This window comes from Leopardus geoffroyi, chromosome C1 (genome assembly GCF_018350155.1).
Source record: "Leopardus geoffroyi isolate Oge1 chromosome C1, O.geoffroyi_Oge1_pat1.0, whole genome shotgun sequence".
Taxonomy (NCBI): domain Eukaryota; kingdom Metazoa; phylum Chordata; class Mammalia; order Carnivora; family Felidae; genus Leopardus; species Leopardus geoffroyi.
Genome location: NC_059328.1, coordinates 137,584,953 through 137,611,887, shown reverse-complemented (window position 1 = coordinate 137,611,887; position 26,935 = coordinate 137,584,953). Strand labels below are relative to the sequence as shown.

Here is a 26,935-nt window from a genome sequence, read left to right as displayed (position 1 = left end):
AGAATGGACATTTGCTAAGTCAATGAGCATGCATTGATTAATTTTTCCCATTTGAAAAATAGTAGAAACTATGGCTCTAGATCAACATTTCAAATACTATACAATCAATTTCCGTATGGATTCTATGGGTCTTGTAAGCAAGACGCTAGTCCACTATCTAGCCTACTTCAGAGAACATAGCACCTTTGCAATTAAATCCAGTACTTCCTATTTTACAGATCTATCTTGCCCTATAGTAGACTTCCCATACTCTGTGATTCTTCTTAAGTACCACAAGCTCAAATTTACTGTGTGCACTTGATGTTGACTGAAGAATATTTTATAGGAAAGAGCTATAAGAACTTAGGAAGTGAAAAAATATCCTTAAATCCAATATTAAATATTGTGATACCTAGAAAAATATATTACAGATTCCTATCTTGGAAAACATCTTACTGATTATATCTCTTTTTACAACTCTGGCCTCTTCACATTAAGCTTGGGCTCTCCATTCTCACCCAGTTCTTCTGTACATCTTCTTCCTTGACCCTTTATCCCTCTCTGTCCTGGGCTGCTTATAGAGATTTTCTTCCCCTATGATTTAGAATTATTCAAATCTCTCTTTATATTTTCCTGTTCTCCAAGATCACATGCCAATGGGCTATCTCACACACTAAAGAGAAATCCAGCAAGTTGCTTAAACAAGAAGCCGTATCTTTGATGCAAATTATGCTACTTTCTAATTATACAAAAACAGCACAATATAGTCTTTTTTTCATTTTTACCACTGACTTTTTTTTTAATTTCAGTAACCATAGGAAGTATATAAGATGAGGGTAGCGGGGAAGCCTTCACAATACCTTGGAGGAATTTAAAATCTAGTTGTGAAAAAACATGGGTAGATAGGTAGATGGGTAGATGAGTAGCTAAGTAGGTAGATACCTAGCTAAGAAAGATAAATAATCAGGCTTTTAATTAAAAACAAGCATGGGGGCACCTGGGTGGCTCAGCCAGTTGAGCACTGGATTCTTGATTTCGACTTGAGTCATGATCCAGGGGTTCTGGGACTGAGCCCTGCATTGGGCTCCTCACTGAGTGTGGAGCCTGCTTGAAATTCTCTCTCTCTCTCTCCTTCTCTCTCTGTCTCTGTCTCTGTCTCTCTCTTTCCCAGCCCCTCTCTCCTGCTCACACTCTCTCTCTCTCTCTCTTTCTCTATCAAATAAAAAATTAACAAACAGAAAACCACATAAGTATGAAATAATGTATTGCAATATGAATATATGAATGCTCAGAGAGAGTAAAGAATTTGGAATTCACAGTCTGAGTTGGAAGAACATTTTGGAAGTTTTGGTGCATAGTCATACCCATTGGAGATGGGCCAGTAGTATTGTTTTTAAATAGATCTAGCGAAATGAGCAGTTTAACCTCAAAGCTTATTAAGCCAGAGTTTAGTGCTCTTCACTTTCATGGATCCATGGTACTGATAGTGGCTCAGGCAGTATGCTGTGTGGCCATTATTGACATACATGGTCAAAGCGTTACAAAAGTAGGACATTTTAACTATAATTAGTTAAAACTTCTGTCTGTCTCTTCTCCAGTTTCCTCTCTGTTCTACTTCCCCTTTGTCAGGCAGTGGTGAAGTGGCTATAGACCATTTGAGGACTTTGTTTTGGGGAAGTGTAGTTGAAGATACATTAATTTGGGTTTAGTGGGGTATGTCTATATGTTTCAAAGGTGTGTTTCTGTAGGGCTGCCAGAAAAAATTCAGGACACTAGTTAAATTTGAAATTTAGATTAATCTGTTAGATTAAGTTTTTAGTGTATGTCCAAAAAACATGATCTGTTGTTCATATGAAATTCAACTTTAACATATCATTCTGTATTTTAGTTTGCTAAATCTTGCCTTCATGTATTTCTGTGTTTGGTTTCTGCTAGTCATCCTGGTGCAGAATAGCAATCAGATATGTTCTTCATCCACTGTGCCTACTCTCCATGAATCAAGATCCAATGCAGTCAGAAGTGACATTGCAAAATGACAAAGCTCTCTGGTTACCTGACACTGGGAGAATATAGGTAGTGGAATAGAAACAAGCTTCAGAATTTCCAAAATCAGAAACTATTCTGTGGCCATGTTCTCCAAATATACAGCTCATATTTAAAAACAAATCTGACAGAAGTTCCCCCAAATTTGACAACAATCCTAAAAGTTCACATGCTTTTACCAACAATGAGTTGTGATCTTCAAAGTAACTTTTCTAAATTACCAATTAAAAAAGTCAAACGTAATAGAGGAAAAATTTAATTATCTCTTCACTATATAACAAAATTAGAATAATTAAGAAATTATAGTTATGTGAAGAGATGATTAAAGAAAGTATAAACCAAAAATATATTACAGAAACTGGCCAGAAGTGATAAAAGTTCTATTTTTCAAGATCTTGTGTTATTTACCACATTCTGCATCTTTTTTTAAAAAATGGTATTTTGCTGTACTTTTTAATTCTAAATAGATATTTATGTCTTCATTATTTGGTGCCCTCCAGGCTCCGCATGGAGCCTGTTTGGGATTCTCTTTCTCCCTTTCTCTCTCTGCCCCTTCCGTGCTCACTCATACACATGCGTATCCTCTTATAAAAATAAATAAATAAATAAAAACATGAAAAAGTAATAATTTGATGCCCCTTCTCTTAAAGAGCATTCCCAGAATTTTAAGGGCTTCAGGCTTTGTGTGATATCTTGAGAATCATCCAGAGATTTATAGCGTTATTTTCATACTGTATTTGTTCTTTCTTCTAGGTCTTGATTCTTTTCAGTTTTAAGAGAATGAGTACCTGTGATCTTGAGTCAGTTACCAACTAATTACCTTGGGCATGAGGATTGGGAATTATCTGTCTTGTCAGATTATCTGTGTTCAATCCATGCCCTTTCCCTCTTTTTACCTTTATGATCTCAGGTAAATTACTTAGCTCTCTCTGCCTCAGTGGAAGAAATAAGATTATTGCTAGAACTAAGTGAAAGGATACATGTGGTACACTTAAAAGAATAGTTGACACATAGTTTATAAAGTTTTGATAAATTGTGAACAGTGTTATTACTGTATTCATCAGTGTTCTCATTAGGCCAAAAATTCACTTGATTTAATTCATTAAAAAGCAATAGGTACAAATGGGAGTATGTTAGGCTCATAGTCTCATGGATAATTTAGAAGTTATTTCATGAGCGTGTCTACGTAAAGATAGACAGATTTAATAATGAAACAAAAAGAAAAATGTGTGACCTCAAGCGTCCCTACTATGCTGCACCATATGAGAACCATCCTGAAATTTATAGCATTATGTTCATATGTATTTGGTCTGTCTTCTGGATTTTGGGTTCTTCCAGCTTTATAAAAAAAAAAAAAAGAGCAGCTGTGATTTTGAAGCAGTTGCCAACTACTTGTGCTTGAAAGGCAGAAGTTCTGTAAAGGAAATTTTCTTATCAGTATAGAGGAAAAAATTTAATGGGGTATGATTCCTTCAGAGTGTCAAAGTGATTCAAAATAAAATAATAACATCGAAGCCACGTTTGTTCAGGTCTCACTAACGCCACATCTGCAGTTGGGCCATATAATCAACTTGCTGTTCACAAGGAGGAGACAGAACTTGCCCATCAATTCAGATAGTCTTGGGGCAGTTATGTAGTTATGGAAAATAGCATACTTGCTAACCCTGCTGCTCACAAACTTCTCTGACATCCATTAATCCAGTGTAATGATTTGATGATAAGAACAACATAGATTCAAGTGTATATTTGAGGCAAAAAAATAGTCATTTTACATATAAGGAAATTATCATATATATTGAATAAAAACACAGTAAGTTTGTGTGAGATCAAGTAGGTATTACGGACTGAATGTGTCAGCTTGAAACTCCTGTGTCCAAGACCTCACTGCCAATATGATGCAGAAGGGGTCTTTGGGAGGGAATTGGATTTAGATGAGGTCATGAGAGTGGAGTGCTCTTATAAGAAGATGGTCATGAGGACACAGTGATAAGCTGTCCACCTGCAAGCCAGGAAGAGGGCCATTACCAGGGAATGAAATGAGCCAGCACCTTGATCTTGGACTTCCCAGCCTCTAGAACTGTGATAAATAAATTCTGTTCTTTAAACTACCTGGTTTTGCTACGGCAGTCTGAGTTGACTAGGACAGTATGCGTTGAAAAAAATTATCCTCTATTACTTTAGGAGAACTCATAGTTGGCTTCATGAAAATCTTTAATTTGACATGATGTCATTATTTGAGATGATGTCCTGTCTTAGATTTCCCTGGAGTGTGCTGTCTCCCATCATGATGTTCTCAGGATGCTCTTACCCTTAGTATTGTATTTGTCCCAAGTCAACCGTAATTATAGATTCAGTCACCCCACTGGATTCTGAGATCTTTTAGGTCCCAGCTTCCCTGAGTCCTTTGTGCCTACTACCACGTCTTGCACAAATTATGCTTTCAGTAATTTTTAACTGAAAGAGTGAGACAGGGATACATATGTTTTACTTTCCTCACATTTCACTTGGCTTCTGACTGCCAATAACAGTTACATTATAATTATAAGAGTAATTCACGTTAGGCCTTTCCACTGTTATTTAAAGTCCTCAATCCCATTTTGAATGAGAACCTCATGCCTTGGGTTTTATAGAATGCATATCTAATATGTAAGTATATCAAATAAAGATGCAATACATAAGAGGCACCACTAAGTGTTAAATGTGGAGGAACACAGTAGAGCCTTGATGTCCACATCTCAGAATATGACTTCTAATTTCCAGTAAAGTTATGGAGAGTGGAAAGTTATGAAAATATGAAAACATATTTTCTCCTGAAGTCTATACATCATTTTTCTAAGTGTTTCCTGCCCTGGGCCACCACTCTTCTTAAACACATATTGAAGAAGCACAGAGTTCTTTACTGAATCCCAAACATCATCAGCACAGGGACAAATGCTTAGCTGAGGCTCACATCTATCATTCTGGTTGGTACATATGGTAATTTTCTCTAAATTGGCTGGTTTTCTCAGGCTACTGTATCATCCTGAGATATTAAGTTTTTAAATTGGCTCTTCCCACCTCTTTTAAAGTTAGATGGCTGATTGCTGTCACATAATTTAATGATCTAGTCCAATCTATACAATGACTGTGTAACATGGGCTAGATAATTGTAGATGAATTGCATGCCATTAATCAGTTGGCTTTTTGTTCTTACATGTTCCATTGCTTATCATTCAAGGAAGAAAATTGTCTTTTGACAGGGGTCCCATTGCAGCCTTTTTACTGTCCAATAACATCAAGGCTGAGATTTCAAAAGATAAATGAGAATGATATAAGTGGGGCAGGAGAGTACTTAGTTAAAAGGCCTGTTTATCTAGGGATTATATTTGGAGATGTTAAAAATTTCCCTGTATTGTTTGGGGATTGGTTATATAAGGTTTTTATATTTTGAAACATAAAAATAGGTTAGGTAAAATAGATTTTCTCATTTGAGATTCATCAATTTATGCAAGAGACTACCCTTCATCGTGAAAAGAATAACACCAAAATTCTAACTTTTGGTAAACATCCCCACTCCTTCCGCCCCCAGTTAACAATAACTATATTGGCAGTGGAACTTCACCTTAGGTGATAGACTAGGCACTCTATTCATTATTATACTTTACCCTCTTACAGGTGGGAAACATGCCTTTTTAATCATTGTACTTCTATAGCCTACCTCAAGTATCTAGAATTTATTAGATACTCAATTAATGTTTCTTCAACTAACTCAATCTATTTTTGATCTGGCAAGGTTATGTCTGCTAATAAGGAGTTATTACTGGGGAAATAAATCGACATGAGCCATCTGGTGGGGAGGGTCAACAGTGAAGAAAATAGTGATATTTCTAATTGTATAGAAGGTGTATTTGGCAGTTTGATGCAAAGTGAAGTTCCATGGCGTAATGGTTAGCACCCTGGACTCCGAATGCAAAGTAAAGGCCCCACTTATACTCATCATGTGTTATGGAGTTGTAATTTTGTTTTATTTAATCTTTAAGGATGACAAAATCAAATGAGATTTCAAAATAATCTTTTGTTAAACATTATATCTGTGTCATTATATTTACATACACGTGTATTACCTATATGTGCAAGTATATGTGTTCTTTTTATATCTTGTAAGTTAACCCTAGACTTTATGAGTTAAATTCCTGATTGAACCACTTGTAGCAAATCACTCCTCTGTTGCATCTCAATGCAGGGGCCAGGAAAGGAGGTGGCCTTTGCTTGTCTTGTAGACAGATTTTCTTGATGTTATACCAGATGTTCTTAAATGTACTCTCTGTTCTTCTTTGAATGTTTCCACTTGTATCCTCTGGGGCAGTGACTGGCAGTCAGGAAAGTGTGCTTCTTGATAATAACTTGGAGGCAAACCCTTACTCTTGTGAGGAGACTGATGGGCCCTAATAATTATGGAAACAAAGTTAAAAATCTAGAGGAAAACATTGTTATAAGGTTATTTCAGCCTTAACATAAAATATTTATTTCCTTTAAACAGAAAATATTTGAACAAAGAATATCTTACCAATGACATTTATTTTATTAAAGTGATTTATTAAAGATTTAGGTGGAAACAACAGCAAAAAGAGAAAATAATAAAAAAATAAAACGATTTATCCCAGTCTTTTCTAACTGCATCTTCACCTATACAAATCTTTGCTTATTCATAACTCCTATTGCTTTCTCTGAAAACTTTCATTTTAGTATAAGCTATAAGATGGCACCCCTTGATGAAAAGCAGATGTTTTTTGGTTGCTTCTTTTTCCTTTTAAGAGTGTTTGGATTTTTTTTTCAGTACAATGCGTAACGCTAACTCTTTTTAATAAGCAAGAACATAGCCATGGTACTTCAGTGAGAACAGGGCAGAGATGCTGGCAGTCATAGAAGGAGAGCTTCATCAAACACCAGGACATACGAATGTGTAAGAATGAATGATCAGAAGTGGGCTCTAAATCAATTTTATCTTCACCATTTTAACATCAAGAAGAGTTGTTAGTTGTAAACCAATTGTTATGCAACTTAATGAACTAATTAGGAAAATCAGTTGCAATAATAGTATTGGTGCAAACTGATCTGAATATAAAAAGTAGAATTAGAATTCTAATACAAAACTTTCCCAACTAGAAAGACTACATAATGCTGCCGATAAGATCTGTTCTTTGTAAAATTAATCATAGGCAGTTCTTCATTTACTACATTTGATTTCTATAATCCATTCTTCTCTAATTGTGCTACACCACATTGTTATACTGGTGTTATTTCTGCTGTGTGTATATGTCTTGTGGTCTGCCAGGATGGTATAGTTAATTTCCTAAGTGACATTGCATCAACTGGCTCCGGTATTATTTTTCCTATTTCTTTGCTTCCTTTAGTGAATGAATGGCTGTCATCCAGAGAGATATAAAATATCAAGACCTCTGCTCAAAGACCACACTTGGACTGGTAAGAGAGTGCGGCAGCTGCCTGTTTGAATCACAGATAGGGCTGGAGCATTCTGGAACAAATTCACAAGTAATAGAGAAAAGTCATACAAATATCGCTTAGACCGTTTTTAACATGGAATGTTCAAAAGATGGAATCATAAACTCCAGAAGATATATGTCAGTTGTCACTCCTATCTTTTGTTCCCTATGTTGTGCATTTTGTTGTTGTTGTTGTGTAGTTTTAATATAAACGAAATATTTTCCTCAGAGGTGACTGGGTAATTGTTTTGATAGTTACATAATTTCATATCTTAGTGATGCAATATTTATGCATACAATTCAAGTTATCTGTTATAAAAGAAACTATTTAACCATAGTGGACTAATGGTATGTAGGGAAAATGGGTGTCAAAAGGAAATTTATTATATCTTCCAAGTACTGCTTTCTGTGATAAAATACAATTTGTATGATTGTGAAGTAGCATTGTTTATTTTTCCAGTCAAAAAGTCACTGTCAAAAGTATGTTTGGGGAGGAAAAAATGGCCTTAAAACAAATGTATCACAGGGAATATCTAGGTTGTTAAAAAAAAAAAAAAACCTAGGGCAGTATGTTAAAAATGAACATTTCCAATACAATTTGTCACCCATGCATAAATCTTGCTGACATTTTCAGTCACTTTAATAGCCTGCCCATTTTATAAATCAGTATGAACTTGCACAGTTGCAAAAAGTGTGTATTTTGAACATCTCATTTGCATACTTTACCAAAAGCCAATGAGGCAGTGGGAGCAGCACTGGTGATCATAATACGTGTTTGGGGAAAGGCAGAGAAATCACTAATGGCTTTGCCTTTAGGGATTTCTGTACTCCATAGGGGACGAAAATGAGAAATATTTTTCAAACAGCAGGGGTAAAGGTTTTAAAACTAGAAACACATGGAGTGATAAAGATGTTAGTGCCACAGGGCGCATAGCAGGAAAAATTTACAATGTAAAAACTGTAATTTCAGCATTAGGAAGTAATAATCGTGTTTCATCATTGTTATTAAAGCATGACCCTTAAAGTCACATAAATTAGATATAAGTTTCAAGAGAAGTTTATTAATCTTTAGCAGGAAAATATTAGGAAAGTTTATTATCAGATAAGATTTTCTGGGGGAAGACATGTTCTTTTGATGGTGTGTGTGTGTGTGTGTGTGTGTGTGTGTGTGTGTGTGTCTCAAGGAAATGTGTATCATTTCAAAGAGTAAATAAAACTTTGCTCACTATTATCCAGTGAGTATCAGTACTGCCTACAGATAGATTGTTCTTATTCTTTTAAATTAGCACATTTCAGGAGATAACATGATACACACAGAATGGACACTGACCCATCTAGAATATTTCTACTTGTCCAGAATAGAATCATAGATGGAAACTAAAGCTTGCTTTTAATACAGAATGTTGCTTAGATGACATTGGTGGTAAAAAAATGTTGCTAACATAATTATTAAATTAGTAAAAAAAATAGGCTTCTTGGAATAGTGGAAACATTTCTAACTAAAAGATGAAGTTTTATTAGTAGCTCTATGATAAAATTAGTGATTGGTTACAGCTGAGAGAGGGACAAGAGCTAATAGTTATCAGTGGACATTAACAAGAAAGAATAGTTTATGTAAAAAAGATAGTTTATTTGGTGGTGAATATGTTGCTCTGGAACTGAATATGTAGATAATGGGCAAAGTATTATTTTTACCAACTAAGACTTCTTTCAAAGGTCTGCTTTAGAGTTATGAGTTAAACCTGTATCTTTGCATAATTTTTTAGGTAGAACTCAATTTTACCAAGTTAAGAGGAAAAATTTTGTCTCTAGATTAATCTTTCAATTTTCTTCTCATACTCTGTTTTACCATTTATGGAATAGATGGTGAGTTACAAAACACAAAATTTATATAAAATAATTTTAGGATAGCAAGTATTCCTCAAATACATTATAAAGAGAAGCAAACCAAATTTGTATTAGTACAAAATCAGAAATACACATTATTGTATATGAGTAAAAATTGTAGAAAATATAAGAAAATATAAATAAGCATAAAAAGTAACTATTTTCTACAACACAAACATGGCCACTTTTAACATTCTCACCTGCACTATTCCAGAATTCTAAGAATATGTATATATCTATATATATCTATATCTATATAGATTCTTATAATTTTGTTTCATACCAACTAATATAGAAATATACTTTTAAAATGTATGAGTGTTATTACTTTTGGCACATAACATTAATGAGCTGTATATCAGCAATGATGGCCAAGTAGAAAACATATAGAATTTGATAGAATGAACCTTTAAGATTATTTAAAATTGTATTAATTTAATGCAAAAGACTTCCAATAAGATACTAAGCTTGTGTAATAGAACCCATCTCAATAATAAGTCTGCTACTGATTTATTTAATAATGTCTTTTCATTCATAAATATTGTATATATTATTCTGTTATCACTAATTATTTTAAATTTTTTGTGATATTCAAAATTCTTTCAGATAGATGAAGGTGACATCTATCCTCTTTCAAAAGCAGTAGCCATCCATAGTAGTAAGTTGACTGACAGTCTGTCGTCCATTGCAGAATCATAAGTAAATCATTTTTATTGTGTTTGTTAATTTGCTGCAAGGAAAACAAAAGGAGACCCAGTGCTAGGAAATTCATGAGAGACAAGATGAAGAAACTACAAGGGTTGAGAAAATAACCATTCTCATTGTGTTCAAACTCTTTTCAGCTACACGGAATATAGATGTAGGAATGAGATTACAGTGGAAAGAAACAGAGTGAAACTGAGTTGTTCAATGTTTCACAGGAAAAGGACCTGGTAGAGTCTGTATTACACGTAGAGTGAGATAGAAATCATGAGAGAGGAAGAAAGTCAGTGAATCAAGATAACTATGGTGCTTCAATGCTAAGTCATTGGAAAAATAAATCATAATTAAGCCAGCACATGAAGAGTACTGGCAGGCTGTAAGTGGCAAGCATGGAGTCAGTTCAGATTATTGCCCATGTTTAAGGGAAGTAGAATTTGAAAATAAACTGAAATAATGAATACATTTTGTGCTTCAAAAATAAGTAGATCTGGGAAGCCTGGGTGGCTCAGTTGGTTAAGCATCTGATTCTTGGTTTCGGCTCAGGTTATGATCTGTGAGTTCAAGACCTGTGTGGGGTTCTGAGCTGACAGTGTGGAGCCTGCTTGAGATTCTCTCTCTCTCTCTCTCTCTCTCTCTCTCTCTCTCTCTCTCTCTCCCCCTCTCTTTGCTTCTCCCCACCTTTCCCTCTCTCTCAAAATAAATGAATAAACTTTAAAAAAATAAGTAGATGGGATTCCTTTCCTTTGAGAAATCTTTTATGTTGTCCAGTAATTGGCTATATTCTTTCTGTTAAATACATATCATATTATACTATTTCAATGAAATGTTCATTCTGTTCAGCAAAGAGTGAGATCTTAAGTTTGGAGAAATTCACATTGTAGAAAATAAATATCCAGATATCCATGCTGTAGAGTGAGAACTGTTCTAATGTGTTAGTTAGCTTTTGTTAGGTTATGTGGTAGTAACAAATTGCCATCAGATTTACACAGACACTTTTTTCATCATATGACATGTCTACGATTACACATTTTATGTGGCTCTGACTTAAATTCATTCTGGGTTCCAAATTAAAAGATCACTATGAAACAATATGTCCCTTAAATCATTCTGTCAAATCTTAGATTTCACTAGCCAGAGAAAGTCATATGGCATACCCAGTATCTATGCTATATCCATGTAGCATTCCACACGAAGGTCCTGTAAATGGCTGGAAAATAGGTTGCAACTCAGAACCCTCGTATGGGTAATAGAGGATAATTTGGGGACAATAATGAAATTTGTTATATTTGTAAATACAATAATATAATTTGCCACATTGGTAAACTTTGAAATTAGAGTATCTAACTGCAAAAAATCCATATTCCTTTAATTAGATTCCTATAATTAGATATTATATATATAACTATATATATAACTATATATACCTATATGTATATAGTTATATATAACTCTATATATAATGTTTAATATATATTTAAAATATATATTCAATGCTTATTTTTGAGAGAGAGAGAGAAGGACAGCACGAGTCGGGTAGGGGTGGACAGACACACACACACACACACACACACAGAATCTGAAGCAGGCCCCAGGCTCTGAGGTGTCAGCACAAAGCCCGATGTGGGGCTCAAACTCAAGCTGTGAGGTCATGACCTGAGCTGAAGTTCGATGCTTAACTGACTGAGCCACCCAGGTGCCCCTGGAATATAATTTTATGCTAAACATGTTATTGGTTGGAAGGTAAAAGACACAGTAGAATTGGAGAGGTTAGAAAGCAGTGCTGATAATTTCATTAACAAAACAATTGAAAAGGCAAAATCAAAAGAAGAAGCCAGGGAGGCAGGGAGGCTTTTCAGGCTTACTTTATTCTCCAGCGGGAATCTTTGACATAAAGAGTGGAGTTGTTAGTATCTGTGGTTCAGCCCGCTAGTTGCCCAGGAAAATCTATACTCTTTTTCTATCATGGTAATTAAATTTGCACCTAAGATGTAACTGCCCAGCCAGCCAGTCAATTTCCAGGCTTCCTCTTCAGTTAAATCTTACCATGTAACGAAGGTCTTTTCGGTGGAATATTGTTGAGTGTGATGTCTGCCACTTCCAAGTCTGTTTCCATAAACAAAAGTTCTACGTGTACTCCTTCTTGCTCCCCCTGCCTTCTCTGGAGATGGAAAGTGATGATTATTCTGTCATTGAAAATCACATATTGAGGGGCACTCGGGTGGCTCAGGTGGTTAAGCATCCAACTTCGGCTCAGGTCATGATCTCACGATTCATGGGTTCGAGTTCCAGCGTCAGGCTCTGTGCTGACAGCTCAGAGTTTGGAGGCTGCTTCAGATTCATTGTCTTCCTCTCTCTCCATGCACCTCCCTCACTCTCTCTCAAAAATAAATAAACATTAAAAAAAAAAAATGAAAACCACGTGTTGAAGTTGGAAGAGCTACTGTAGCCTGAGTCTCCCTCTGTTCCTAAGCCGTATCAGGAATACCTGCCCTTCACTGTTACATTAAAGAGAAAGAAAACTCTGTTATGTTTGAGCTGCTACGCTATTTATGTATTATAGGGGTTTACTTTTCCTAATACATTGTACTTCTTCCAATAAATTTTGTTTTTAGTCATTACATATATTTTCTGTAAAACATGCATTCTCTGTTTCTTCCCTGCCCAAAAAACCTTCGATGACTTCCTGTTGCCTCCAGAGAAAAATAAGAATTCTTTGTCTCACCTTTCAAAGCTCTTATAAAATGTTCCACCTTCTTGCCATTTCCCTGATATATATACACTATAAATAACAAAAGCTTGCTTTCTTTCTCTAATACTATGCATTTTTCAGCTTCTGGGCCTTCAGTTATTATGTTCTCCTTGACAGTAAAGCACCTCACTTTTTTTTTTTTTAATTTTTTTTTTTCAACGTTTATTTATTTTTGGGACAGAGAGAGACAGAGCATGAACGGGGGAGGGGCAGAGAGAGAGGGAGACACAGAATCGGAAACAGGCTCCAGGCTCTGAGCCATCAGCCCAGAGCCCGACGCGGGGCTCGAACTCACGGACCGCGAGATGGTGACCTGGCTGAAGTCGGACGCTTAACCAACTGCGCCACCCAGGCGCCCCTAAAGCACCTCACTTTTTAAAAAACTATTGATTCTCTAACTCTGCCATACCCCACACATACTGTTCCTCAACCCAAACATTAAGTATTATTTGCTGTGACAATGAATTTTTTATTAGCATATACCCTGTATCATAGATATTAATTTAAATGCAATTTTTTTTGTATTAGGTCATCCACTCCTATAAAAGAGAGCTTGTTTCCTCTTTAGCTGGGTGTTCTCAACACACTATCCAGCTTTCAATAAGTATTTGTATCTTTTAATTGTAAAGACTATATTGAAAGGAATTGAGTAAAATTGATTAGTGGACCCTATACTATCCATTGGTGATATTTTATATCAGAGATTCAATTCAAGCTTCAAGAAATATAGTTAGTTAGAATTGACTAATATTGACTCAGGAAGAAAGGGAGACTCTGGAAAGAAGTTGACCAAAGTAAAGCCATTTCGGTTTTAGGCTCACCCTTAACCTAAAAGTCAGCAGATCATAAAGAATCACAAGATCAGACACATGGAAAACCACAGGAGCCCACTCCATCTGGCAATAAAAGGCACAAAGGCTGGACATTCTTCAAATTGCTCCCTGTGGTTAATTCCAAGACCCTAAGAATGGAAAAACTAACTGCCCGATGTGAATAATAAACCCAAAGTTAAAGAGTAAGCCCTTCCCTATCTGGTTAGCTAATTAAAACAAAAACAAAAACAAAACTTTGAAAACTCTTCATTGGAGGCAAAGGGTGATGGTGGGAGGTGCTTTTTTCCATCTGGGAGGAGAAATTGCTACTTTGTCTGTGAAATAGCTCCTTTCTTAATTCTATACTTAACAATCTTGTCCCTTTCTCTAAATGGCTTGCTCTTGAATTTTTTCTAGTGCAAAACCAAGAATCTTCTTGGAAAGGACCTGAGGCCCTCCCCCTGTATGCTGCATATGAACATTGATGGGTAAAGATGACCATTGGATGTAATATGGATTAGACTAATATCTTAAATTTTAAAAGACTAGGTTTTGCCAGAATGAGACATTACTTTTGCACAATAAAAAGTATTCTGTTGCCTAGAATTTTTCCAACCTTCAAGCTGTGAACATATTTTGAAGCAAAAGGGAACATATCAATAGACGGGGTGGGATACCCCATCAATGAAAGGCTGAATTTATGTATTAAATACTGGTCTCTCTATTGTCACATAAATTTTACTTTTGTCAACTCAAGTCAAATATCACAATGACTTTGTCAGTTCATCCATGATTCTTAAAGATTTGGACCTCAGAATTTGAGATTTTTGTGAAAGTGATCCAAGTCATGATTTGTTAAGGATATTAATTCTCTTTTTCAAATAATTTAAGCTGTTATTCTGTAATTCCTTTGGGCTTTCAGTATCTCACTTTTACTCATAGATTTTTTTAGGATACTCATATTTTTACTTTGTACAGTAACATAAAGTAGATAATGCAATATTGACTTTTTAATTCCTATAATGTATTTGTGGTTACAGAAAATTGTGACAAAAGAAAAATTAGATGTAACTCATGAAACGTTGGATTGTTTGTAACACAAATCTTTTTATGGTACATGAATTGTTACAAAAAACTGAAGTTACACTTGTTTACTCTCAGTTTTCTCAAAAGTAACCAACCGTAGCATCTTCTACAGGATATTAAGATAAATGGGGTGCCTGGGTGGCACAGTCAGTTGAGACTTCAACTTTTGATCTCAGATTAGGTCATGATCTCGCAATTGCTGAGGTGGAGCCCCAAATTGGTCTCTGTGCTTATGGTGTGGGGTCTGCTTGGGATTCTGTCTCTCCTTCTCTCTGCCCCTCCTCTACTTGTGCATGCGTGTGTGTGTGTGTGTGTGTGTGTGTGTGTGTGTGTGTGCGTGCATGTGCATGCTCTGTCTCTTTCAAAATAATCTTTTAAAGAATTTAAGATAAGCAAGTAATTGGGATACCTGGATAGCTCTGTGAGTTGGGCATCTGACTCTTGATCTCAGCTCAGATCTTGATCTTGGGGTCCTGAGTTTTAAGCTCCGCACTGGGCTCCCTGTTGGGCGTGAAGCCTACTTTAAAAAAAAAAAAAAGATAAGCAAGAAATCCTCCTAATGACTCCTAATGAGTGAGAATTCAGGAAAATAACAGAGTTGGAACAAATTTGTAATTACTTAATGGTAACAGGTTTTTCAAAATTGAGATTTCCAAACTGAGATTACATATGGCAATAACAGTGTTCTCTGGCTCTTGAGTTAAAAGTAGGCTAAAATATCACAGACCTTGAAGTTCATGAGACTCAATCACAAGTTGACATGAACTCAATCACAAGTTCAAATCAATATGGATTTGAATTGTCAATCCTGATGTTGGCTCTGTTCAGTGAATTTTGTTAACATCTGTGAATAAAGGGACAACACTATAATACAATTTGCACAAGTAATTGTGGACTAATTTATTAAATAGAATGGGCAGAAGGCCCTGAATTGTATGGCTCACCTAAGAATCCATACTGATTCTCTTGATGTGGAATTCATACATTGGCTACCTGAAGATGATTATTTTCAGGAGAAAAAGCTATATTTTTTTAATATATCATTAGCATATATCCTATGCTAGTATTTCTGAAAGCAAATGGTATTGTCCAACTCTGGTTCAATTGAATAATTAATGGATTCATTAAAATGTATTAAATGTATAGGATATATCAACAGCTGTCCCAGGTTTTGAGGATAAAAACATATCCATAAATACTTAGCATCTAAAAAAATTCTAAAGAGGAATGTAGTGCTCTATCAATTAGCATTTTCACAGGAAAGGGATGGAGCATTCAAATTAAGATTATTCAATTAACTAATAAAGAGATTAATTTTAAGGATAGGGCAGAATTTAGGTAATCCACATTGGATAGTGGGTAACATGAATTTAGTAAGGGCCATGGGTAGCCCTACCCCACCTCGGCTTTAAGGAGCAAAAGGCACGATTGTTTGCCAAACTTGAAGACAGACAAAGGGCTGTCATGGAGGGGGACAGCTGACAGGGGCTAAATACACCAGCCCTTGTGACCCTGCCAAGACTCTCGCTGAACTTCCCTCTGCTACCTAATCTCCAAAACCCAACGTTGTAACAACCAGAAGCCAGAGGGGAAATATGCTCATTAAAGTCGGTAAGATCAGCCTCAGAGGACAGGATGAAGAAAGGTGGAGGGAAGATGGGAGAGAAAAAGCCATCTAGACCAATGATTGTATCTGTTTTATGGATGAGGAAACTAGAAAAGCCATAGCTAATAAATGGCAGAGCTAGGATTCAAAGCTACCTTGGTCTGATTAATAGCCTTTCCCACTTTACAGCAATGTCAGATGAATGGCTTTTAGTCTCAGAGGATTTACAGTATTATAAAGGCTAAACTATAGAGAAGAGAGCAATGTAGTGTGAGTCAGTATCAAGAGGTCAGGTAGGTTTCCCAGTCTGTAGCATAGTTGTCCTTTGTCTCCTCAAAGGTGCAAAAGGAGGAACCTCCATGTACTTCTTCTATCTAGGAGTGGGTTTAGAATTGCTCTTGTCAGGTGAAAATTACGAGAGGATATTTGAGGAGCATCACATCACATAAGCGTTGCACTGTTCATTTAAAGATATTGGTTGTAGCAGCAAGGCAAACTTCTTGGTCCCATACTTTCTCTATGTACAACCTTTGTCTAGAAATATTATTTTTGTTTTGGCATTTGGGGAGAATTGCTGGAGGCTACAAATATTTTAACTTGGGGATTTAGAGTCTTGTTGTTGTGACTGGCTTTGAAGATCCAGGTAGTGTGAACTTTATCTCTGTTCATCATACTCAAACTTTTATTCTAAATCTAGAATTGCCATAAAAGTACTTTTCTTGTCAGATGGCAAAATTTAAAATGATTAGAAAGTACTTTGGAAAAGACGAAGCCTGCTCTTTCTTCTCAGCCCTGCATGTGTGGAAATATTCTGTAAAACTCCAGTGTCAGCATCCAAACATAAAGGATGCCACTGTGCATTCACAAAACCCCTTATATTATACTATGGGATCATTTTCAACCGTTGTCACTGTGCTACAAAGGACAGCTTAATAACTCTGGTCTAAACTCTGTGATTACATACACTCAGATGCTAATTTGATATAATTGAGTGTGCTCTTTTGTTGGATTCTACATTCAGTTTATGTTTAATATGGGAAGACTGTATTTAGTAATGGTTATCAAGGGTAGAATAAGCCCCACAGGTGTTTCCCCAGAATCAAGCTTCTAAGTCACCTTTTCCATTAGCTGCTAACATTGTTAATGTCTGAGGCAGCTGGTGCAGGAATGAGAGAAATCTGTAGTTCCTTTACTTGGGACAAGATTCATTTAATCCACATCTGACTGCTCTGTTTCTATGGCACATCTGTTTGAGTGACACAATGTATGCATTTTTTTTTTTTTTTTACTTCTCAAACATTTGCAGTTTTGTAAGATTATCTATAACAAGATGCCTGATCATTTCTTGGTCTCCTATGAATCAATTTATAAATTCCACAAATACAAGATTCAGATGTACTTTGTCACCAAAGGTGAGGTGTTTGGAGTTTTGAACTTTGTTAATTCTGAATGCTTCTGTGTTTTTCTTAATTTGAGAGTCACAGTTTGTCTGCAATGTCACTGTTTTAGCAGGAGGTAACAGTAAAACCTAATCTATTACAAGTAATATCATTTTTTGAATACCGTCTTTCAAGAGTATCATCTAGCACCTATGTTTTTTGTTTGATTTCTTATTTTTTAATTCTTTTCTCATAAACATAACATACTAAGATTAATAGATAAACACATACACACACACACACACACACACACACACAAATATATATTTGTAACTAAATGTGAACTTCCTAGGACAATTACAGTCTTTGTTTCCATAACTAGTCACATGTTGTATCTTGAATCTGCCTAGAAACTTTGGATGCAGTATTAATACTGTTCCTTAGTTATTTTGAAACCATGAGTTAATGTAGATTGCATTCGTATTTGAAATTATTTGCTTATCTATCTCTGGACAGACACATAGGACTCTAGCCCATTTTGGGAACTTGGTCATGTGACACTTGAGCCAATTCAGTGTGATCAGAATTGACAGCCATAATGTCTGAGAAGAAGGTTTAAGAACTATTAGATGCATCATGTTCTCTTCCTGCCATGAAAATGGCAGCTCCTAGATGCTGACTCCTTCGGATTACTCCTCCCATCCTAGCTGAAAAGACAAGTGAAGCAGAGATGATCTCTAACTTAAATGCAATGCAAGCAACCATATCCAGTCTTTTGTTGTTGTTACCACAACATGTCAGAAAATATAACTGATAAGAAATTGGTACCTATAAACAGGATGCAGTCATAGCAAAAGTCCCAAAATATATGACATTGGCTTCAGGACTATGGATTGGGAGGTGTGGGAGCTCTCAGGAGAGACAGGAAGCATGGAGCAACTTTGTTGAATGGTGATATATTTGGTATATCTGTCTCTTGCGGTAACTTGAAAGGCTGCTACTATACTTAACAAACTTGCCATTTTAAATGAAGTTGAAAAACAAAAAGTGACTGATGTGACTTGGTTGCGTTTGACGGCATTAAAGAAGTATTAAGAAAAGCATGAACTTAGAAAAAAGGTTAAGAATCACGGAAGAAAAACATGGATATGGATCTAGAAATTTCTGAAATCAGAGGATTGAAAGATACAACCATTTTCTTCAACCACTGAAAACTGACAAATGCTTTGCATAACAAAGACTTCTTGAAGTTTGGCCTAACGCAAAGATGGAATCATGGAGGCTACTGAGTTGCCTTAGCTAAATTCCATAACAAGATTAAATTGATTCTCAGAAAAAAAATTTGGGAGGGACAAAATGGCTTACAGGAAAAACAAAGAAACAAACAAATGGTATGGTGTTTCTGCTGAAACCTGATAATCTTTAGGTATTGACATGTCTAGGGAGAGAAAAGTGTATTTCAAAAAGAGTTATAGACATTCTTACTGGAACATGAAGCTTATTAAAATCATACAGACAAGAGATTTGAGAGGTTTGTACTGCCAAAATAACTCCTAGACCGGACCAACAAACCATAATATAGCATAACAAAAAATTAGACGAAAACACAATGCGACAGTTAAAATGACATTGAGCTCTCATCTGTGGGCAAGATGCATCTCTTAACACTAATTAAGCCCCCAAGGAGGGTATACAATTTAATACTTTCGTTAGATGTGCCCAAGGAAAATGAAGAAGGATCGATCTGAGATGGAGCATAACCAAAGAACTTGGTGATATAATCATGAAACAGAATTGAAGACGAATTCTGGAAGATTCTTTATCCCCAAAGTAGATGGGTACCCTAAATACCTTCCAGGAGTAAGTCAGCTTTGCTATGGACCAATTATTTTGTGCCTCCCATTCTTCTTATTTTCTAACACAGTATTTATTGTGATTAACACATCCCTGTGTCACTACTGGATGTTGGGCATTGTAGGGTGCAGATAACTTATTTTTGTAGTTCATGTATCTTTGTATCAACAGTAGCCATGATGTAGAAATAAACATCAGACCCTAGACTTGAGTCTAATGTCATGATGGGTTGGGACTTTTTGAGATGCCTTCTTTGGGAAGGAGTTTGTTTATGTGCAGACAGAAGGCAAGGGAATATGTTACTAAGAGGATGAGATATAACAAATTATATTTATTGTTACCATTTATTCACCTCCCTTCTGTAAGAGGATTGTGCATACCTTCCTGTTGCCAGGTGAATGAAGATTAATCTTTCTGGGAGGCATTTACTTCTGTGACCCACTGATGTGAGGCACAGCCATTTGATTTAATTTTGCCAATGGGATAAAGGCTGAAATATCCACACTATATTTGAACAGAAATTTATGAGCCATGAAGTGGGTCGGCCATTCTCCTTTACCTCTTCCATGGGAGTAGTATGTCCCAGAATCTAGCGACTCCTTCTGCCTGGATCCTATGATAAAGACATGAGAAGTAAAGAAGAAACATATCTGAGACACACAGCAAAAATGTAACAGGAATGAACAATAGACTTTTGATTATTATGAGATACTGAGCTTTGAAGAGGTCACCTAGGAAAGGCTGTGTGTTACCTGAATATTTTAATCTTTTTTTCCTTTCTACTCTTCTTTCATAAGGGTATAAAGATATTAAAGGCATTTCCCAGTGACATGAGGAAAACAGCTATAATTTGGTTGCATGACAGGGCCAAGTTATGGGGAAGAGAGAGGTATGGCCTGTGGTTTCTTAACACCACAGTTTAAGACACAGGAGACAATGTTTAAGTCAAGCCCCAAAGAGGAGGTTTCATCCTTTCAGTTTTTACACAATCATTATGTCACTCAACTCTCATCAGCATTGATAAACATACTTATTACTGTATTGAAATGTAACCATTTTCTTGACTAGGGGATATGTTCCTTCACTTTTCATATTCTCTTCAAGACAGTCTTCAGCTTATGTTAATAAGATTCTCTTACTTTATGAGTTGTCCATACACTTCATCTCTGGTATTTTTGTGGCTCATGCATTTTGCAAAACAGCCTTATTACTATTTTCACCTTTTGATAATGTGGTTTATAATGATGTTAGCTTATCTACTATACTGAACTTGACACAAAGATAACTAGAATAAAATATTGGTCTTCAAATCTAAAGATTCAAATTGTACTACTGTAACATTACTCAAGAATGTACACAAGGAAAAATTGTCAGAGGCTTTTAAGGTGTCAGAAAGGGCAGGATCTGCATGGATAAATTATGGGAATTTTTACTTTTTTCTTTCTATTATGCCAAAAATACCATCACCAGTCTGGCTTCTATATTATGTTGAGCCCAAGCTTTGAAATAAGAAACTCTAAAACACTCGAAAGCATTTCCCTATTTATGTTGGTTTTATTTCTATATGCTTACGTTTCTGACCATGTCTTAATGCGTTCAAATTTCAGGTATCTGTGCATTATGATAACCAGTCCTGTGCTAGACTATTCATCATGTAAAATTACTAAATTTTAATTGAAATTCAATTTCTATATAAATAATAGTATATCATTGTGATATGATTTGCTTAGAGAAAACCACTATTTTAATGTCATTCAGGAGCATTAGTGAGTAGTTTTTAATGTTAAGAGGAAAATAATTTTTAAAATAACACCAAGAATGTGGGTTCTATAGGAAGGAATATAGAATTATTATGATAATATTAATACATAATTTATTATTTCTACTTGATAGTAACAATAATATCAATTTTTTTAGTCCTTATTGTATGCCAGGCCTAATTCTAAGCTCTTTCCATATTTTATTTCATTTAACCGTAAGGAAATCCCAAGAAGTGTCTATTTTACAGATATATATTTAAAATTGTTTTTAGTCTTTATTTTTGAGACACAGAGAGAGAGACAGAGCACAAGCAGGGGAGGAAAAGAGAGAGGGAGACACAGAATCCAAAGCAGGCTCCAAGCTCCGAGCTGTCAGCACAGAGCCCAAAGCAGGAACTGAGCCAAAGTCGGCAGCTTAACCGACTGAGCCACCCAGGTGCCCCATGCAGGCATACATTTTTAAAGGTGAGGAAACTCAGGCAGAGTTAAGAAACTTGCTCATGGACATAGCTAATAAGTGGTGGATATATCAGCAATATAAACCAGAACCTGTCTTTTAAAATTTAATAGATTCACAAGTACCAACATTAAAATTATGATTATTCTTTAGATTTCTCAGACTTCTACTAATACATCATAAGTCAGAGGTTTAGTTTTGTAGGGAAAAACTCAGATTCAATCCCTCATCTAAACCTTATTATTATGGTAGAGATGAGTTGTGTTTACTCTGCATATAATAAGTTTTGTTAAGTTATCTCAAGTCACTAGGTATTTTATTTGTGGGTGTTACTCCTTAATTTAGGAGACTCTAAAAAGGCTGGGAGAATGATTTATTCATCTTGTTGACTCTGCTTCATCAATGCCAGTCATTGTAGCTTCTTGTACGTAAAAGACACTGTCTCATTACTTCTGTAGGTTCTTTTTTTTTTCCCCTGACTTTCTACATCAGTCCTAACATCTGACTTGATAGGATGTTTTCCTTGATCCTCACAAATGGATCATTAATACAGAATCACAATGCAATCATCCAGTATCTCAGGGCAGCCTCTTCTGAAGTATTCAAAGTACCTGTTATTAGGCAAGATGTGTATAGGTGTATTACCTCACCAGACCAATCTGAATTTTCCAGTCATTCTTCTTTAGTCCAAAAAACAAAACAAAACAAAACAAAAAAAAAAAAAAAAAACAAAAAACTTCTTAACCTTGTGCATATTTCCTGCATCACCCCTGTAGCTATTTTCAGAGTATTGTTCATTCAGTTTCTTTACCCATGCATTGGATCCAGATTTCCTTCATTTCTGTTCCAACTAATGGAAGCTGCAGAGCTCTGAGAATGCTTTGCACATGTAAATTCATTTAGTGCAGAAACACGAAAGACACTTGAGCCATGTGAATAGAATTGAGTTGAAATGCCCAACCAAGATCATTCTGTGAAGAAATGCATTTGATCTAAATTCATTTGAAGGGGGTAGTGTTAGATAATGTGGTATAATTAGATGAGCTAAACTGTCTAGGAAGTTTAGCAAGAAGATGCTGTACAATTTTAGCTATCAATGGTTAAATGGACTTTAGTGATATGTAGTAGATACCCCTGGGTATAAAAAAAATGCATTCCATGATAAAATAATGCACATGACACATTTGGCCAGAGTGTTTTGAAATAAAAACAAGCATTTTGTTTATGGAGTTTATGTTTTTTCTTTTTCTGTAAGGAATGAGCACTATGAGAAGACTGAAAAATGGGGTTCATGTACAGAATTATTTTTAAAAATAGTGTACAGTAGTTACTTTATTGATGATCAAGGAAGGACTATCAGTTTTCATGATTAGGCCTTGAATTCCAAACCAGCACGAGGAATGAATAGACTCTTGTTGTAGAGTTAATGAAGCGATTAAGGCATGTAAAGTAATTAATAATGATGTGATTCATAAATAACCAAAACACAGCAATTTAATATAACAGCATAAAAAAGAAAAACAGTATAAAAAAGAAAAACACAGAAGAGGAAAAGTACAAAATAAATGATCATTGGTCAGTCCATGGAATAAATGCTAGTTACTAAAAGATGGGCATCCGTAGGGTCTGGGAAAGGCCAGAGACTGGAGTTCTTCTTTTTCATTGTTGAGAGAAAGTCTATGGTATAGGCAGTGTCTGGAAATAATCTGATTCTATTTCAGGACTGCAGTTATTTCAGGGATACAAAATAACTTAGGTCCTAATAGACAAGAAAAGTAGGGTAAATGGTGGCTGGTATTTGAAGCTCAGGCAGACAGTTGGTGTCTGGTCTGGGCTGTCTGTATAGTAAAGGGATTCTAATCGTGGACTGTGATTCAGGTGTAGGAATCCATTCTCTAAAAGTTAAATGTAGCTGAGTTATGTACCTAGCAGGTCATGAACAGGGACTCATATCACTTCTGCCCATCAGAATCACCTGGCAGAACTTATAAATATCTAAGGGGCGCCTGGGTGGCTCAGTCGATTAAGTGTAGATTTTGGCTCAGGTCTTGATCTCACATTTGTGAGCTCGAGCCCCTGAGTCGAGCCCCAGGCTGGGCATAAAGCCTACTTAAAACAATGTTGTACAATCATACACACACATGCCATTTGATGGGTGCCTGGATGGCTCAGTTGGTTAAGCGGCCGACTCTTGATTTCGGCTCAGGTCATGATCAGGGCTCGTGGGATCGAGCTCCACATTGGGTTCCACACTGAGCATGGAGCCTGCTTAAGATTCTTTCTCTCTCTCCCTCAGCCTCTCTCCTCCACTCATCCTCTCTCTGTCTAACATTAAAAAAATAATAATAATAAAGTTAAATATCTAGATGCCTGGAATGCACCCCCAGCCTAATTAAATTGTAGTTTAATTAATTTTTCTGGAGTGACCTGGAACATTAGTTTGTTGTTTGTTTTTTGCTGTTGTTTATGTTTTGGTTTTAGTTTTTTTGGTTTTGTGATTTAAGTTTTTGGCGATTCTAGTATACAACCAGGATTATGAGCTACTACTTTACAGTGCATATGGAGCACCTGGGGATCCTGTGGAAATGCATATTTTGATTCAGTAAGCTTGAGGGAAGGCCTGAGAGTCTGTCTTTATACCAACCTCCCAGCTATTGCTGGTTCACACACCACACTTTGGGTCATAAGGCTCTACCTTTATGATCCTAACACTTAGATACTAGGGAAGAAAAGTTCTCTTATTAGAACTCAGAGAAGTAATTCTCCCGAGCTCACATCTCAGAATTAGGGTTAAGAGTGGAACAAGACACTGCTTAATCTTAGATTATCCATCTGATCTGTCCTAGAGGAAGTTCAAAGTCAATCTTCACAGTAGTGTTTCTCATTCTTAAAAAAAATATGAATATATGTGTGGTGTGTGTGTGTGTGTGTATATCTATATCTATATCTATCTATCTATCTATATCTATATCTATATCTATCTATCTATCTATATCTATCTATCTATCTATCTATATATATATATATATATATATATATATATATCTTGCTCTCTAGATGACATTTGACTCACTCCTCATAGTCTCCACAAACAACAGTACCTTGTCAAGCTTTATTTTTTTGAAGGTTGTATTATGACTTGGTAAATGTACAAACTGTATGTATTTTTTTGGATATGCTAATATTCTGTCTCTGGCCACACAGCTCCTTCTACTCTGTACCACAAGAACATTTGTTTCCCATTTCTTTAAGAAATACTTGAACATTGCATGACAAGATATTTCTACACTTCATTTAGGAAGTGCAAATTTTTAAGTCATTTCAGTAAAGACAGCTACCAGATCCACTTCAGAAGAATTTTGCCATTCATTGGGGCGCCTGGGTGGCGCAGTAGGTTAAGCATCCGACTTCAGCCAGGTCACGATCTCGCAGTCCGTGAGTTCGAGCCCCGCGTCAGGCTCTGGGCTGATGGCTCAGAGCCTGGAGCCTGTTTCCGATTCTGTGTCTCCCTCTCTCTCTGCCCCTCCCCCGTTCATGCTCTGTCTCTCTCTGTCCCAAAAATAAATAAACGTTGAAAAAAAATTAAAAAAAAAAAGAATTTTGCCATTCATCTATTTTGTTTTTTGAAATCACATTAAGGAAGAATTAATCACCACAAATAATGATATAATGAATGATTTCTAGAGAAGTGTAATAACAAAAATTAGAGAACAAATTGTCAAAAAACTAAAACGTGGTTTTTTGGACATTGCTGCAATGTTTTTAAGGAATCCACTAGGATTATAATGGGCTGATAACATGTGCACTACCATCACTATACTCATAGATACTTTTTAGTACACTAGAGTAATCCTTCTAATTCTGGTATTTGAATGAACATTCATTGTAACATATAAATTAGGAGATTGTATTAGGCATATAGGAAAGCTATATGGCATAGCTTTTTGTATTAGGCATATAGAAAAGCTACACTTTTAGTCCACCTACCTTTCGAGCAAAACCGTAATTTATTAAATCTCCTGTGTGTCAAGTCTGTTTGCATGAATTTCTTTAATGTTTTTTGTATACACATTGTTGTGATTTGAGAAATATGTGTGCCATCTTAGAATAGATTTGATTTCTTTTATGTGGGAAGTCATATGTATTAGTTTTCTATTGCTATGTAACAAATTATCACAACTTTAGAGGCTTAAAGGAGCACAAGTTATCGTTCGGTAGGTCAGAACAGTGTACAGGGTCAGGATTCCGGCCATAGATGAACTGGGTCCTCTGCTCAGGTTCTTTCTAGGATGAAATCAAGGTGTCATTTAGGGCTATGATTGCATTGAGGCTTGGCATCCTCTTCCAACCTCACTTGTTGCCATAATTCAGTTGCTTGCAGTTGTAGGACTGAAGCCCTCAGTGTCAACTGTTTGCTACCATGTTGACTCTCTCCAAAATGTGGCTTCATTAAGGCCAACAGGAGAGCATATCTGGCATGTAGAGTATCTCTTGACTTCTTCCTGATTCTGACCATTAGATCTTCTTTTAAAGAGTTCATTTGATTAGGTCAGGCCCAGAGTTAATATTCTCATATTTTATTAACTTAAATTGATGAGAAGCCTTACTTATATCTGAAAATTCCCTTCACCTTTTCCATATGGCATAATCTCAAAACAGGAGCTACATAGAGCTACAGGGCTTCCACCCAATCTAAGGCTGCGGGAGGTGGGGCCAGGAAGGTAGGGGCATCAAACCAAAAGGGATTATTCAGAAAACTTAAGATCTAATGGAAATTGCCTTGCTAGATTTTGGACATGCTTAAGACCCATTACCCCTTTTTTTCTTTCCAATTTCTCCCTGTTAAAATGAGAATATCAATGCTATGCCTGCTCCACCATCGTACCTTGGTATCACATACCTTGTCTAGCTTGACAAAATCACAAGTAGAATGAAATTGGTTTTGAATGAATTGGACCTCAAGTCTCACCCATGTCTGATTTTGATGATACTTAGATGAGACTGTGGACTTCAGAATCGATGCTGGAATGACTCAACAATTTTGGGACACTTAGGATGGAATGAATGTATTTTGCATGTGAAAATGTTAAAAATTTGGAGGTCCAGATGCAGAATGTTAAGGACTGAATGTTTGTATC

General features: G+C 35.9%; 1 long non-coding RNA gene across 1 annotated transcript in view; it reads left to right on the top strand.

The window, feature by feature from the left end:
* Nucleotides 1-7,413: 7,413 nt before the first annotated feature.
* Nucleotides 7,414-26,935, top strand: part of LOC123598897 — a 258,270-nt gene continuing 238,748 nt past the window's right edge. Inside the window, exon 1 of the long non-coding RNA XR_006712865.1 lies at nucleotides 7,414-7,485. This is a non-coding gene — a long non-coding RNA (uncharacterized LOC123598897). The remainder of the gene's footprint in view (nucleotides 7,486-26,935) is intronic.